This window comes from Schistocerca piceifrons, chromosome 6, assembly GCF_021461385.2.
Source record: "Schistocerca piceifrons isolate TAMUIC-IGC-003096 chromosome 6, iqSchPice1.1, whole genome shotgun sequence".
Lineage (NCBI taxonomy): Eukaryota > Metazoa > Arthropoda > Insecta > Orthoptera > Acrididae > Schistocerca > Schistocerca piceifrons.
The window spans coordinates 189,988,196-190,005,533 of record NC_060143.1 but is presented as its reverse complement, the minus strand read 5'-3'; positions in this window follow the sequence as shown (position 1 = coordinate 190,005,533).

The following is a 17,338-nucleotide window of genomic DNA, read 5'->3' as shown; positions in this document are numbered from 1 at the left end:
ACGGTTTTCCAGTTTTCTAGGATCCAACAGACATGGTTACGAACCCGGGAGAGCCATTGCAGGCGATGTTGTGGCGTTAGCAAAGGCACTCACCACGGTCGTTTGGTACCAAAGCTCATTAATGCTTAATTTCGCCTCACTGTTCTAACGGGTATGTTCGTCGTACATCCCTCGTTGATTTCTGGGGTTATTTCGCGCAGTGTTTCTTGTCTGTTAGCACTGACAACTCTATGCAAACGCCGCTGCTTTCTGTTGTTAAGAGAAACACGTAGGCAGTGCCCGAAATTTAGTACCCTCGGCACAATCTTGACACTGTGGGCCGCGGAATATTGAATTCCCTAACAATTTCCGAAATGGAATTCACATTCGTCTACCTTCCAACTACCATTCCGCGTTCAGTGTCAATTAACTCCCGTCGTGCGGCCACAATCACGTCGAGAACGTTTTGACATGAATCATCTGAGTATAACTGACTGCTCCGACAAAGCACTGCCCTTTCATACCGTGTTTACAAGATACTGCCGCCATGTCCCATGACTTCTGAAACATCAGTGTATCTTATATATGTGTTATTGGACTGCTTCAACGATAAATCTGTTTTCAGATACCCTATAATACACATCATAAAGTGAAATGCAGCGCAATACAGGTGCTTAAGAAATCGAGTGGCATACGTACGAGAATAGGTACTAAGGGTACTCGCCGGCCATTGTGGCCGAGCGGTTCTAGGCACTACAGTCTGGAACCGCGCGACCGCTACGGTCGCAGGTTCGAATCCTGCCTCGGGCATGGATGCGTGTAATGTCCTTAGGTTAGTTAGGTTTAAGTAGTTGTAAGTTCTAGGGGACTGATGACCTCAGATGTAAAGTCCCATAGTGCTCAGAGCCGTATGAACCATTTGTACTTAGGGCACTCAATTTCCGTTTGGTACCTGACTTTATATACTTCAAATCCATAGAAATAAATGAAATAAAAAAATAAAATATGTGATACAGTTGTGTGGAGAAACTGACATTGTAGCTGTAATAAGTTATACAGAAGAAAAGAGCCCTCGTTGAAGTCCCACCCACAATCGACTCGCTGAAAATAATATGAACAATTTAGATAGTTACAAATACCTGAAGACGTTATTGGTCATAATCATGAGCGATAACTCTCTTAGCATTTCAAAGCATTGTGAGTTTTCATGAAAATTATTTGAAAAATTTTATCACGGTATAGAGGGCTTGCCAAAACTGCAGAAACACCAAAAACACAACACACTACCCTGCCTAATATGGTAAACCGTTAGTATTCAAAGCAACTTCCAGTCGTCTCGGAATGGATAACGTCAGGTCCTGTAACGTTTTAAAGGAAGTTTTACATCATTCTTTCTGCAAAATAGTCGCAAGCTCAAGTAACGTTGATGGAGTTAGACAGCGATCACTCGTCTTCTTTTCCAGAGCAGACAACACAGGCTCAAGAATATTGATATCAGGTGATTGGTGGCCAGGGGACATACAACAATTCATCCTCGTGTTCAAAAAACCTGTCCTGTACGATGCAAGCTGTGTGGATAGGGGCACTGTCTCCTCAGCAGCATCACCATAAGTGCAGCTTGGGGCGGAGCTGATCAGGCAAAACTGTTACATAGCTCTTGGCAGTAATCCGATTTTCCAGAGTAACCAAGGGGCTCCCTGGAATACCATAACATGCCTGACCAAATCATCGCTGAACCGTCGCCAAGTTTCGCTCTTGTCACCTAAACTTGTTGAGAAGTTGTAAACAGTGTGAAAAAGGACTCATTCGAACAAATGGCATTCTTTTATTGCTCCATAGCAGAGGTTTTATGGCTTCGGCACAACTCTTCCCCGTTACGAGCATTTGCATCACTGATGAAGCAAAAAAAGCACTCCGTCATCCGGCCACAAGTGGCCCATCGGGACCACCCGTGCCATCCTCAGATGAGGATGCGGATAGGAGGGGCGTGTGGTCAGCACACCGCTCTCCCAGTCGTTATGAGGGTTTTCCGTGACCAGAGCCGTTACTACTCCTCAATTGGCATCACGAGGGTGAGTGCACCCCAAAAAATGGCAACAGCGCATGGAGGCCCGGATGGTCTCCCATCCAAGAGCGGGCCACGCCCGACAGCGCTTAATTTCGGATATCTGACGCAAACCGATGTGTCCACTGCGGTAAGACCATTGCCACATCAGTGATGAGTGGTTTTTTAATTCTAGCTCACCCTGCAGTTCCCTGGTTACGGAGTTCCCTTCGAGTTGTTTTGGTGCTGACTTGGTTCACGAGTGCGACATCCAGTTCTGTTGTGACTGTAGTAGCTGTCGTCCTCTTTTCTCTTTTTTTTTTTTGTCACAATCCTATCCAATGACTGTCCGTCATTATCACTCTACACACACTTTCGTCCGCATTGTGACAGCGGACGGTGTTTTTCCGCTTTCACTGTATGCGGTATAAAATCTTCGATACGGTGTCTCTTGAAACATCAAACACCTCAGCTGTCTTGGTTACAGACGCACCCACCATACGAGTATCAACAATTTACCCTCCTTTGAATTCACTTAACTCCGATGTAATGCACTCACAGTTAAATGTAAACGTAGGCTTCCGTGGCAGTTGTCAAAGTCAATAAAATTCTTCTGGGTTTGAGAGAGCCTACAACATCAGCGATGAACACAATCAGAAAGCTGAACTACATAACCTCAGGTCCAATTTTGAAGCTAATGGCTACGACATGAGGACGATACACAAAACCACGACGCCGAAGCAGGAGGCCAACAGGGAAATGCAGAACGAAGCACAGAGCACCGTCCTGCTACCATACGTACAAGGGGTTACTGAACGTCTGGGCAAAATTCACCGTCGGGCAGGTATTAAACCGATTTTTCGTAGCAACAACAAAATAAAAGACGTTCTGGGCTCGACGAATGATACAATTGACAAGTTTCATGGCACCGGAGTTTATGAAATCGGGTGCGAATGTGGACTGGTGTATGTAGGTGAGACTGGGCATCCAAGAAGCACACGGTTAACTGAACACGAGAGATATAGCCACCTCAAACAATACAGCAAATCAGCGGTGGCAGAACACCAGGATCAGGGCAGGATGTGGGTCGAATTTCGAGAGGCCTGCGTACTGGCGAAATAGCCGTTTAGTTTGAGGAGGAATATTAGAGAGGCTATAGAAATAGCCAAGTGACCCGACAACATGAATAGAGAAGACGGGTACTGACTTTCAGCGTCTTGGCTGCCAGCAGTGACAGCTTTGCGAAAGGACAGCTCTCGCAAAGCAACAGGCACAATGTAAGCCATAGCGGCGGAGGGAACACAGAGTGCTGACGTGCTCTAGTCGATACTAGGCAGTTAGTAAACACAGGAAAGGCAGATAGAGGAGGAGAGGGTGGGAAACAGATGCCTTCAATTATGTGCTGATGCGGGAAACATCTCGCAGTCGACTTGACAGAAACATATCCAAGTTTCTGTCTGGAATATTATACGGATGTGCAGAATAGATAACTGAGGATCTGTTGGATTATGATCGGTTTGCCTTTAGAGATGATAAAGACACCAGAGAGGCAGGTCTGACGCTACGCTTGATAATGACACCACGCCTTAATAAAAGTCAAATAATTTTCATAGTATTTATTGAAAAAGAGTGGAAGATGTTTGAAATCATCACGAAAAGAATAGACTCCACAGGGAATGTGGGCCGCAATATAAGAGGTACAAGAGACAAGAGGAAGCAAGACTGTGAGAGAAATTATCGGATTTGGAAGGGTGTAAAATTGGGATGCAGACTTTCTCTTCTGTTGTTCAACCTGTACAACAATTAAACAATGAACTAAATAAAAGAAATGTTCTTACGTGGGATTAAATACCATTTGGTTTAATGTCAATGCTGATATTCGCTGCCGCGCGGGATTAGCCGAGCGGTAATGGCGCTGCAGTCATGGACTGTGCGGCTGGTCCCGGCGGAGGTTCGAGTCCTCCCTCGGGCAAGGGTGTGTGTGTTTGTCCTTAGGATAATTTACGTTAAGTAGTGTGTAAGCTTAGGGACTGATGACTTTAGCAGTTAAGTCCCATAAGATTTCACACAAATTTGATTTTCATATTCGCTGGTGACATTACTATCTTCTGTGAAAGTAAGGGAATATTGCTGCACCAGCGAATGGAATTAACGGTATTCTCAGCCCAGAATATGAATAAACGGTAAACCAAAAGAAGATTGAGCAGCATCAGAAATGAGATTAGCAAAAAACATTACAAAAAAATAGGTACCAAGTATTCGGAAATCTGCTGATTTTATATCAAAGTAACGCATCACACACGAAGCAAGGGCAATAGAAGAATAGGATTATCCTCTCCAAAAAAGTCTACTGATACCAAACATATTCTCAAATTTGAGAAAGAGATTTCTGAGTAAGTGAATCTGGAGCACGGCGTTATATGAAACTGTTTCATGGGCTTCAAGAAAACTAGAATATAAATGTAATGAATCGTTTAAGGTGTGTTGTTACAGAAATTTTAGAGGAAAGAGAAGGTAATCGATGAGGGAATCTCTTAGCAGCAGTGAAGAAAGGTGTAACTGAAAAACAATAATTCTAAGGGGAGGAACAGTGATTTGATATGTGTTGAGACATCAGGGAACAGCTTCCATGGTACGAAATGGAACCATAAAGGGTATGGGGGTAAAATAGTGGGTGAAAGGTTTTTTTTTAAATTAACAGGGTGAAAAGTTTTATGAAACTGTTTAATTACGAAAGCATTTTCAAAGTTTAATCTACGAAAAATTCTTTTTGTCTACTCTCTTAGAAACAAAAAGTATGTTTTCCACTGTTTTGAGAAATCCAACAAATGGTTCAAATGGCTCTGAGCACTATGGTCATCAGTCCCCTAGAACTTAGAACTACTTAAACCTAACTAACCTAAGGACATCACACACATCCTTGCGCGAGGTAGGATTCGAACCTGTGACCGCAACGGTCGCGCGGTTCCAGACTGTAGCGCCTAGAACCGCTCGGCCACGCCGGCCGGCGGGAAATCCAACCTCCAACTCACTAGTTTGGGAGCAGCGTTGCAGAGCGTGCTGGATCTGACTACGTGTCTGTGTCGTGTGGTGATTGAGGAGATCTGGCTGCCAGAAGTCCAGTCAGTCAGTCAACGGCCGGTGGTTCACACACCAGAGTTTGCAGTGACTGCTGCGTAATAAGAACAGCGTCGACTGGCACAGGCTGAGCATCGTTTCGTGACCCAGCTGTACTGATCATGACCGGCTGGTCCTGGGGCATTTAAATACCATTTTTCGACCATGACCATGTCGAAGATGTCTTGTTTCTGTGTCGTGTGGAAACGTCTCGAACGGCGCCAGTGTTCCAGCTGAGGGTGCCTTCTCGCTAAAGGAAATCAACGCGAAAGTTTTCCTCCAACAAAGTGTTCCTACCTCGACAGGTCGTCATCCGTGGCTGCTGACGACTACGGCGGCCTGGTTACGGCTCTGGACTGTAGCAGAGTCTTACGTTGTTACATTTCCTGTGTTCATAGATAATTCTGATGCACCAGATTGCTGTTTAAGAATGTAACTCTAACGGAGGCACTGATATAATTATCATTGTTTCTGTATTTTACATTCACCTGCATTAATACGGAACTTTTCATCTTCTACCTTTATGTACACTACACCACTCTTGCTATGCTCCAGTTGGTAGATCTTTCCTTTTCTTTGTTTTTCACTACTTTGCATCACTCACTGAGGGTGTCACTGGGGCCGACATTGCTACTATGGACTCACAGGTTAAAGGATGGTAACAGTGGGATTTGCTAACTCTGTTTCTGAGTTGGCAGAAGTGACGATGAGCTGGTGGAGGTGTTCGGTCCGATCTTTATTCACATGATCGAGCAGGTGTTCCATCATCACGCAACAATTTTGTGCGCCTTCATCTAATCCAGGGAAGTGAGGAGGGTCGGTCAAGAGTGTGATTTAGGTTAGTTAGATTTTCCTTTGACAAGATCTCTAAGTGTAGGTCTGGCAGGCAGAATTGGTAATAGTCGGTGTTTAGAATTGTGGTTCCGGTGATCGTGGCGAAAAGCAGGGCCTGGAACGTCACATTGTGTACCGTTTATCAACAACCCTTGCCCCTGCATTCCTACTCGCTGTGTGACGTTGAAACGACCTTTTTCATTGTAAGTTCAATGAGAACAGACAATGTGATCCTATCTTTTGTAGGAATGCAGATTCATTAGTAGTGACCTCCGTGGTTCACTTGGTTGCAGGTTTCTCAGAGTGAAACAGTGTGTACTCCCATGACTTGAGGACTGTGTGTATCGGTTTGCGGGACAGACGATGACTTACCGGTTCAGCATTGTAGTAATTTCGTGGTGGAGAGAAGGGCTTCGGAATTTCTATCGGGCGATATTAATAACATTTTGTGTAACCGTAAGTGCACAAACTTTGTTGGGTTCCCCATCCACTGGGCATGTGTGGATGGTGAAACATTCAAACCAGCTAATCCTCACACGTTAGTGGTAAATGTTCCTGAACCCTAACACTGGACCCTTCTTGCGTGTTGGCGGTGCTTGCCATGTGGTAGTAACAGTGGTAAGGTTTCTTCCTCTACTGCTGCTAACAATTCTAAGGCTGCCAGTAACTCGGCTCGAACTTCAGGCAGCCCTTCTGCCCTGATGGTAAGGCTACTGGGTCAGATGGTCACAGACATGGTGAAGGAGAGGTGTCTGTAATTGTGTGGTTCCGATTTGTGTGTCAGCGACACTTCAGGCGAGAGTAAAGAAGTGCCACTCAATGGGCAACAGAGTGTCGACTTGATGTAGGTGGTTTCTGAAAACGTACCGATTCCAACACGTGGATTATGAGCATGGTGCCTACGGTATATTCTTCTCAGGTGTCTTTCAACCCATTTCATTATGGACTGCAATTTTGCAAAGGTATCTTCAAGTCGCTGAATTTCATTTTCTCCTGCCCATGTATGAAAGTCCATTCTTAATCTCGACTGATGTCCTGACATCACTGTACCCAGCTGCTGTATGAATAATACCCCACCCCTCAAAGAACGTACCTTGAGAGTTTCTGCCGATTTGTATCTGCGTAGCAGGCCCAACACTGCAACGATGATGACTCATGTTTTCTCACTGCATTTTGCTTTGCATTCAACGTCTGGAGCTGGAGCTGCTACCCACTGTTCTGCGTAGACTGGTACTGGATTGGGTCTCGACTGGACCCTATGGGAAGATAAAGTTACCTGCTTATTCGCCTGTGTTTTACACGCCCTTATAGTGTAGGGATGGGCAGATAACCGCAGGTACGTCCTTCTTTACTTGCCTGATTTTACATGTATTTCTCTTGTTTTCTCCAACTACTTTCCTTCCCGCTTCAGAAAGAGATACAGGCAATTGAGACAGTGCTTCCGGTTCACCCATAAATTGTAGTTCGTGTTAACTGGAGACGTCATCTTTAGTACTTGGTAAGCTCATTGATAATGCGAAATGAACTTCTTGGTTTCTCCTTTCACTACATAAGGGTTAGATAACACTAGTCACTAAAATTTTGCCTTCATGTTGTGGGCGCCTTCCTGCCGTTCTAGAGCATTTATATTCATCTTTTTAACCTAGGACCAGACACTTTAATATTTCACCAAAATTTCTGGGATAGTTTTGCATAATTCGAAAGGGGAGACAATTTTTTGGGAAATAGAATCTCGTAAGGTGAGAAGCCCATATTTTCCAGGACCTTCGAAATATACGCTGCTAAGAGATATGTTTCAGTTGTGCATTTGTTTGCAGGTAGAGTGCACTTGTTTGTAACTTCCGTATGCATAACAGTCGACACAATTGCTTCAATAGCTCGGACATTAAGTTAGTTCCTTGATCAATTACTGTGGTCCCTGCTTTTGAGTCAGGGAAAGCTAGAATGGGGCATGTGGTCAATAACTCATTTAATCATTCAAATGCTGCTGCGCAATGCGGAAACCAGTAAAATTTTACTCCCTTCTTTAATAAATGAGTAAGAGGTCTTGCTTCATCCACAAATATTGAATTGATTTTTCTACAGAAATAAGTGATAATGAGAAATGATTGTAGGAGGAGGAGGAGGATATTGGTGTTTAACGTCCGGTCGACAACGAGGTCATTAGAGACGGAGCACAAGCTCGGATTAGGGAGGGATGGGAAAGGAAGTCGGCCGTGCCCTTTCAAAGGAACTATCCCGGCATTTGCCTGGAGTGATCTAGAGAAATCACGGAAAACCTAAATCAGGATGGCCGGACGCGGGATTGAAGCGTCGTCCTCCCGAATGCGAGTCCAGTGTGCTAACCACTGCGCTACCTCTCTCGGTCAAATGATTGTAATTCCTTTACTGTTCTTCACATTGAGGAACCCTCCATGGCTTGTACAAGTCCTGGCTCAGTTCAAGTACTGTCATAGTCGATAACATGGCCTAAATGGTGAACTTCCTGTAGTATAAAGAGACACTTCGCTAACTAAGGGCCATTTGTGCCATATGTATCCGATCAAAGACACGTCACAAACCCACCACATATTTCCAAGATCCTCTTGAAGAATACGATAATAATGTCTAGGTAGATCATGTTTGTTATCGTTTCAGACCCCATAGCACTCCGTCTAACAAGCATAAAAAAGTCTCTGGTGCATTTCTAAAACCTGAGTGGCATTCATTAATACTAATAGTGGCCAAATGGAAGCATAAACGCTGCTTTAGGTCATTCTCTGGTGCTACATCTAATTGGTAGTACCTGTTTTGTAAATCGATGTTCGTAAAATAATGAAATTGCGCAAGATTGTCTAAGGTCTCTGTAACATTAGGCATTTGGCAAACATCCATAACCATCCATTGTTCAAAAAATCTATAGTCACAGCAGAATCTAAAAGCCTTCTTACCATTTGAGGACCTTTTTCGAAAAATGACCACGGCTGCTATCCGGCAGTTGGTCCTTTGTTCTGTAATTCTATCCTGGAGCTGTACATCAATAAACTCCTACATCACTGGCTGTAGATGGTCTTGGACTAGATGTGGCATTTTGTATACAGGCACATCATTCCCAAGGGGAATTCTGTGCTTTGGATATGGTGCAGCTGGGATGGTCTACTCTAACATGTCCTTTCAGGTGCAACACCTCTCACCTGTGTGGTTAAATCGACAAACTGTCCTGGCTTTGAGTATTTTATACTGAAATCCTACTTCCGTTAAGGCCTCTAAGTTTGTTATCAGGTATATCTTGACGGCCTCACCTCTTCCAAATCAAAATTGTCTGCACTGACAGGCTCCAATTGGCTTCTGTTAGTTTCTTGTGCAAAGGATAGCTAGACCATATGAAACGTTGTACCTCATCCAGTTCCTCTTTTTCTGGTAAATACTCTTCTATACATGAAGTATTAGTCAGCAGATCAGCTTCTACGTTCATCCAGGACAGCGTTCCTGGACCTTTCGGTATTATACCCCACTATTCAACTCGAAGAGACCTTGTACAAAGTTTAAATAACTCACCTGACATCTCAGATGTTCCTTTCAACAGTTCAGTTTTTTCAACTGCAAAACCGAGATGTAATTACGTCTCATCCAGCTCCAGTACGCACTGTTGTAGATCAATTTTGGCATGATGTTTAAATAGGAAACTAATAACGATGTCATAACTGTTTCCCAAGCTAGGGAGAATTTCCACATACACTTGGAAGTCTGCCCCCTCCACCCCCCCCCCCCCCCCTGCCCACTCAAATATCCAAGAATGACGAACTTCATCAAAAATGTGGTGGGTTAAAATTTAAAGCACCAAATATACTCTGGCTCGCCAAAAACATTTGTGTTTCTGCATCGAATAAAAACTTACAGCCGGCAGAAGTGGCCGTGCGGTTCTAGGCGCTACAGTCTGGAACCGCGTGACCGCTACGGTCGCAGGTTCGAATCCTGCGTTGGGCATGGATGTGTGTGATGTCCTTAGGTTAGTTAGGTTTAAGTAGTTCTAAGTTCTAGGGGACTGATGACCCCAGACGTTAAGTCCCATAGTGCTCCGAGCCAAAAACTTACACAACACTCTGTTTACATACAAAGTTAGACAGCCACTGATTTCGCACTGGGTTGTACGGTGTTCATACTTACTGGGAGCTCCATGCTCTGTTTAACGTAAGGGCATGTGTGTTGCTGTGATTCCATCTTTTATGTGCCCACAGACATTTTCGAACGGAGTGCCCATTTGTTTGCACCTTTGACATTAAGGCTTCCTAAAAACGATTAAATGTCGCCCAGAGACCCGCATGATCTCTGTATTACAAACTACTGACATGTTCCTCGGCCTATTCACTGAGACAATTTCAACAAAAGTCGCCGCAGTTACTACTGCTCCATCCCGGGTTTTCGGGATCTCTATGCTCACTTTTCGTGACTTTTCAGGCAGTACACCTTGGCAAAGTTTATCAAGCACCCGTTGTTCTGCTTCCTACGAAATGATCACTAGGGCACGATCATCTTAAGTCAATTCCTACGTATCAGTATCGATTTTCCTACTACAGTCTACAAAATTGTCTACCGATTGTCCTTGCTTGTGAGCTATATAATTAAATTGTTTCCAATAATACGAAGCGGTATTTTTTTTTTATATAACGGTTCACCAACCCTTCCTCTAAGTCCGCAAAGAATTGACCATACTGCAGCTTCCCACTGCACATTAAGTACGTTATAGCATTCCTCTCCTAATTTTAACTGTGCCACACTTAAAAACTGCGAGTTCCCTAACTGCGCAGCTGTATGGAAATTATCAAAAAAGACCAAAGTATTTTCTCCAGATCTACCAGACAATGCGGCTACCAATGAGGCAATATTAGCATTAAAGATGAGACACACTAGAAGTTACTCTTCCCTTCTTTCACCCTCCTTTGACGACCTATTTCTCTAAGCAAAGCTTCATTATCAGCTCTAAGTTTAGCTATCTCATAATGCTGAATCTTCTTCTGGGTTGTCGCTCTTTTGTCAGCAGATATTTTTCTTACTACTACCTGCCTATCAGTCTGCAGTGGTTCTTCTCAGAAGGGAACCTCTCCATCGCAGCCCCCTCAGATTTAGTTATAAGTTGGCACAGTGGATAGGCCTTGAAAAACTGAATACAGATCAATCGAGAAAACAGGAAGAAGTTGTGTGGAACTATGAAAAAAATAAGCAAAATATACAAACTGAGTAGTCCATGCGCAAGATAGGCAACATCAAGGAGAATGTGAGCTTAGGAGCGCCGTGGTCCCGTGGTTAGCGTGAGTAGCAGCGGAACCAGAGGTCCTTGGTTCAAGTCTTCCCTGGACTGATAATTATACTTTCTTTATTTTCGCAGAGTTATGATCTGTCCGTTCGTTCATTGACGTCTCTGTTCACTGTAATAAGTTTAGTGTCTGTGTTTTGCCAACGCACCTCAAAACCGTGCGATTATTAGACGAAAGGACGTGTCTCTCCAATCGGAACCGAAAACATTTGATCGCAAGGTCATAGGTCAACCGATTCCTCTACAGGAAAACAAATCTGATATATTCTATACGACACTGGTGACGTCATGTGCGTCACATGACAGGAATGGGTTGTCGACCCACCTAACTTGTACACTTAGCGAATGGGTAAAAAGATTCTTCTGCCTTGCCCGATTTAGGTTTTCTTGTGGATGTGATAATCACTCCCAAAAAAGTGATGAAAACATAAGAGTTTGTCACATAAACTGAAAATAAAAAATTAAACTTTTCATTCGAGGGAAGACTTGAACATAGGAGGACCTCTGTTGCCTGTGTTCGCATGGACTACTCAGTTTGTATATTTTACTTATTTTTTTCATAGTTCCACACAACTTCTTCCTGTTTTCTTGATTGATCTGTGTTCAGTTTTTCAAGGCCTATCCACTGTGTCAACTTAAAACTACAGGGTTATTACAAATGATTGAAGTGATTTCACAGCTCTACAATAACTTTATTATTTGAGATATTTTCACAATGCTTTGCACACACATACAAAAACTCAAAAAGTTTTTTTAGGCATTCACAAATGTTCGATATGTGCCCCTTTAGTGATTCGGTAGACATCAAACCGATAATCAAGTTCCTCCCACACTCGGCGCAGCATGTCCCCATCAATGAGTTCGAAAGCATCGTTGATGCGAGCTCGCAGTTCTGGCACGTTTCTTGGTAGAGGAGGTTTAAACACTGAATCTTTCACATAACCCCACAGAAAGAAATCGCATGGGGTTAAGTCGAGAGAGCGTGGAGGCCATGACATGAATTGCTGATCATGATCTCCACCACGACCGATCCATCGGTTTTCCAATCTCCTGTTTAAGAAATGCTTCTGCTTTAGCCTTTTCCGTAAGATTTTCCAAACCGTCGGCTGTGGTACGTTTAACTCGCTGTTTGCTTTATTCGTCGACTTCCGCGGGCTACGCATGAAACTTGCCCGCACGCGTTCAACCGTTTCTTCGCTCACTGCAGGCCGACCCGTTGATTTCCCCTTACAGAGGCATCCAGAAGCTTTAAACTGCGCATACCATCGCCGAATGGAGTTAGCAGTTTGTGGATCTTTGTTGAACTTCGTCCTGAAGTGTCGTTGCACTGCTATGACTGACTGATGTGAGTGCATTTCAAGCACGACATACGCTTTCTCGGCTTCTGTCGCCATTTTGTCTCACTGCGCTCTCGAGCGCTCTGGCGGCAAAACCTGAAGTGCGGCTTCAGCCGAACAAAACTTTATGAGTTTTTCTACATATCTGTAGTGTGTCGTGACCATATGTCAATGAATGGAACTACAGTGAATTTATGAAATTGCTTCAATCATTCGTAATAACCCTGTAAATCTGAGAGGGGTGCGACGGGGAGGTTTCCTTGTCAGGAAAAAATGTAAAGAGAGTCGATAGGATGATTTGGGCGAGAGGCTCCCTGTCGGAGATGGGTCTAGGTGTAGACGATTTAGATAGCTAACTTGTTGCTATAACCCTTCCATAACTATCATAAATAAATATAGATCAGTGTGGCAGGCGATGATCCGAGCATGGGTGCACCGAGGGCGGCAGCGTGCAGCTTTTGCTATACTGAAGCGCCAAAGAAACTGTTATAGCCATACGTATTCAAATATAGAGATACGTAAACAGGCACAATACGGCGTTGCGATCGGCAGAGCCTATAGAAGACAACAAGTGCCTGACGCAGTTATTAAATCGGTTGCTGCTGCTACAATGACAGGTTATCAAGATTTTAGTGAGTTTGAACGTGATGTTATACACTGCTGGCCACCGTAAATGCAACACCCTGAAGGAAGCATCCGAATCAAGTGAAATTTACACCATGAATTTGCAGCGATGAGATATGCAACTGATTAGAATTTCAGCGCAGACGCACATCACGCGCGCCTGTGGCGCCACCTCATAGCGCCATTTAAGGCTTGGCGATTTCGACGAGTGTACGTTCTGCACGTGTGTTTACCTTGTGGTTGTTTCACAAGAATATCAGTTATGCCCCGTAGACAACAGCGAACATCTTTTGATCAGGTATCCGAGTTCGACAGAGGAAGGATAGTGGCTTACCGAGATTGTGGATTATCATACAGAGAAATCGCTAATCGTGTTGGACGAAACCAAACTGTAATGCGGATATGTGACCGTTGGATGCAGGAGGGTACGACGGACCGACGTGGTCGATCGCATTCACCTCGGTGCACCACTGCACATGCTGATAGGCAAATTGTGCGCATGGCAGTGACGGATCGCTCAGTGACATCCCGAACCATAGCACAGCACATTGCGTCTGTAACGCATCATCCAGTGTCCGCGCGTACCATTCGACGCCGTTTACAGCAGAGTGGTCTGTCCGCAAGACGTCCATTGCTTCGTCTCCAATTGACGCAGAACCACAGACGTCTCCGTCGCCAATGGTGTGATGAGAGACGGATGTGGACGGCAGAATGGAATGACGTTGTCTTTACTGACGAGGCACGCTTCTGTCTGCAGCACCACGATGGTCGGATTCGAGTGTGGAGACACCGTGGAGGGAGGATGCTGGACAGCTGCATTATGCACCGCCACAATGGTCTTGCACTGGGTATTATGGTATGGCGCGGTATTGGATATTACTCTCGCACGCCTCTAGTACGCATTGCCGGTACTTTAAATAGCCGGCGCTACATATCCGAGGCGCTGGAGCCAGTTGTCCTTCCTTACCTTCAGGGCTCGGCCACAGCCAAATTTCAACAGGATAATGCGCGACCACACGTGGCACGCATTGTCCAAAGGTTCTTCGTCAATAACCAGATTGAATTGCTACCCTGGCCGGCTCGCTCTCCAGATCTTTCGCCGATAGAAAACATGTGGTCCATGGTTGCTCAACGAGTGACCCAGATTACATCCCCAGCTGCCACAACAGATGATCTTTGGCAACGTGTGGAAGCTGCTTGGGCTGCTGTACCCCAGGAACACATCCAACGTCTCTTTGACTCAATGCCGAGACGTGTGGCAGCGGTGATCTCCAACAATGGCGGCAACTCTGGCTACTGATTCTGGCAGGAACCACATGTCACAGACGTCTGTAAACGTAATCATTTGATACTTGGTCAACATGTTATCTACAAAATAAATTTTGTTGTGCTACCTCTTGTCTTTCTTGGTGTTGCGTTTACGGTGGCCTGCAGTGTAGTTGGCACACGAGTGATGGAACGCAGAATCCCCCGAGGTAGCGATGAAATGGGGGTTTTCCCGTACGACCATTTCACGGGCGTACCGTGAACATCAAATCTCCGATGTCGCTGCCACCGGAAAAAGACGCTGCAAGAACAGGACCAAGTACAACTGAAGAGATCATTAAATGTGACAGAAGTGCAACTCTTCCGCAAATTGCTGCAGATTCCAATGCTGGGCCATCACAAATGTCAGCGTGCGAAACATTCAACGAAACGTCATTGACGTGGGCTTTCGAAGCCGAAGGCCCACTCGTGTACCCTTGATACGCCTCGCCTGGGCCCCTCAACACCGACATTGGTCTGGAAACATGTTGCCTGGTCGGATGAGTCTCGTTTCACATTGTATCGAGCGGATGGACGTGAACGGGTATGGAGACAACCTCGTGAATCCCTTTAATCGCCGCGCGGGATAGCCGTGGGGTCCAAGGCGCCTTGTCACGGTTGGCGCGTCTACCGCCGCCGGAGGTTCGAGTCCTCTCTCGGGCATGGGTGTGTGTATTGTCCTTACCTTAAGTTAGTTTAATTAATACGTAAGCCTAGGGACCGATGTCCTCGGCCGTTTGCTCCCATAGAACCTTATCACAAAATACCCTGGACCCCTTGTGTCAGCAGGGGACTGTTCAAGTCGGTGGGAGCTGTGTAATGGTGTGGGACGTGTGCAGTTGGAGAGATATGGGACCCCTGATACGACTCTGACAGTTGACACGTACGTAAGCACCCTGTCTGATCACCTTCATCCGTTCATGTCCATTATTGATTCCGACGGACTTGAGCAATTCCACCAGGACAATGCGACACACGGCTAGTGCAGAATTGCTGAAGAGTGGCTCCAGGAAGACTCTTCTGAGTCTAAACACTTCCGCTGGCCACCAAACTCCCCATGAACATATCTTGGATGCCTTGTAACATGCTGTTCAGAAGAGATCTTCACTCCCTCGTATTCTTACGGATTTATGGACGGCCATGTAGGATTCATGGAGTCAATTCACTCCAGCACTACTTAAGACATTAGTCGAGTCCATGCCATATCGTGTTGCGGCACTTCTGCGTGCTCACGGGGGCCGTACACGATATTAGGCGGTGTGTCTCTGCATCTCACTGGGGGCTGTTGTCTAAGTGAGGATGGCAGACTCAGAGGGGTAATAAGTGGACAGATGATCAGAGATATTATAGCCAGCGGTTGGTGGTTTGCGACCTACAGACGGCGGTGGCGGCTGTGTCACACGTACGGCGTAGAACTGGTACGGGTTGATAGTCATTACGACGTGACGCAGCTGTACCGATGATTTTGGGCTAGTCCTGGCGGAGAGATTTAAAATGTGTTACCTGGCCCTGATTAATACAGAGAAAGTGGTGTTTCTGTGTCCTGTCGTCACACGGAAGGAAATCAACACGAAAGTGGGCCAACAACCTAGGGTTGCTGCATCGACAGGTCGCCATTCGGAGCTGCTGGTGGCAAGGGTGGCTTGATTACTGCGCTGAAGTGTGGTGGAGTTTTAGCCGTTAGAGCACTAAACTGGCGCTTTTAAGCAGAACAAGAACTGATCTGAGAAGAAAGACACTCCATTTCATCTGCAACTATCTTTAATATGGTATATATTCTTGAATGGCTAGTGACAACAGTAATATTAAACAAGAAAGTTAAAAACAACAACTATATGTAGATTTGATCACGCGTATTTATAAGACGAGAAACACTATAGTACGATATATTACAATGTAATGATACGATTTCGTACTTCGTGCATGAAAATAACGCTTTCGTAATGCACTGCAAGAAGTACAAGGTACACTGCATTGTTGTAAACAAGTTGTCACGCGGTTTGTGGGGCTGAGGTAACATACTAGCGTGACGCACAGTTCGTGCGCTCACGCCTTCCCCCCCCCCCCCCCCCCCCCCTCATCACCCTCAGATGATTAGTGGCGCCACCAGTTGTCCAGATGTGGTAGGCTTCATATACAAAGACGCCTCGATACGGTTCCATCACAGTGCCAGGGCAGCGGCGGAACGCAGTTTGGTATAAAGCAAGCGAGATTTAAAAGCCATTAGTGGCGCTGATAGTTGCAACTGGCTAGTAGCGGCTTCTTTTTTTTTCGGCCATTTGACTGGCTTGATGCTGCCTCCCACCCATTCCTCTCCTGTGCCATTCGTTTCATCTCAGACACCATTTGTATCCAACGTCCTCAGTTACTTGTTGGATGTATTCTAAACTCTGTCTTGCTCTACTGTTTCTTTCCCTTTATAGTTCTCTCAAGTATCATTCAAGTCATTCCTTGATGTCTTAACACATGTCCTACAATTCTGTCTCCTTATTGTCAATGTTTTCCAAATGCTCTTCTCCTCGGCGTTTCTGAGGAGAATCGTCTCATTTATTATCCGTCTGTAGCAAGTGCATTGCTGACCCTTCAGTTCTCTTCTTTTCTGGTTTTCTCACAGTCCATGATTCAATTGCATACATTTCTGGGTTATTCTCAGACAATTAAGGCCATCAGATTTCTTTTGGCCAGGAATGCTCTCTTTGTCTGTGCTAGCTTCCTCCGTCGTGTGTTAGTTCCTTTTAAGTTAGCAGAATTCCTTCACTTTTTCTATTTCGTGTTCCCAAATTTCGCTGTTAAGTTTATCATTAA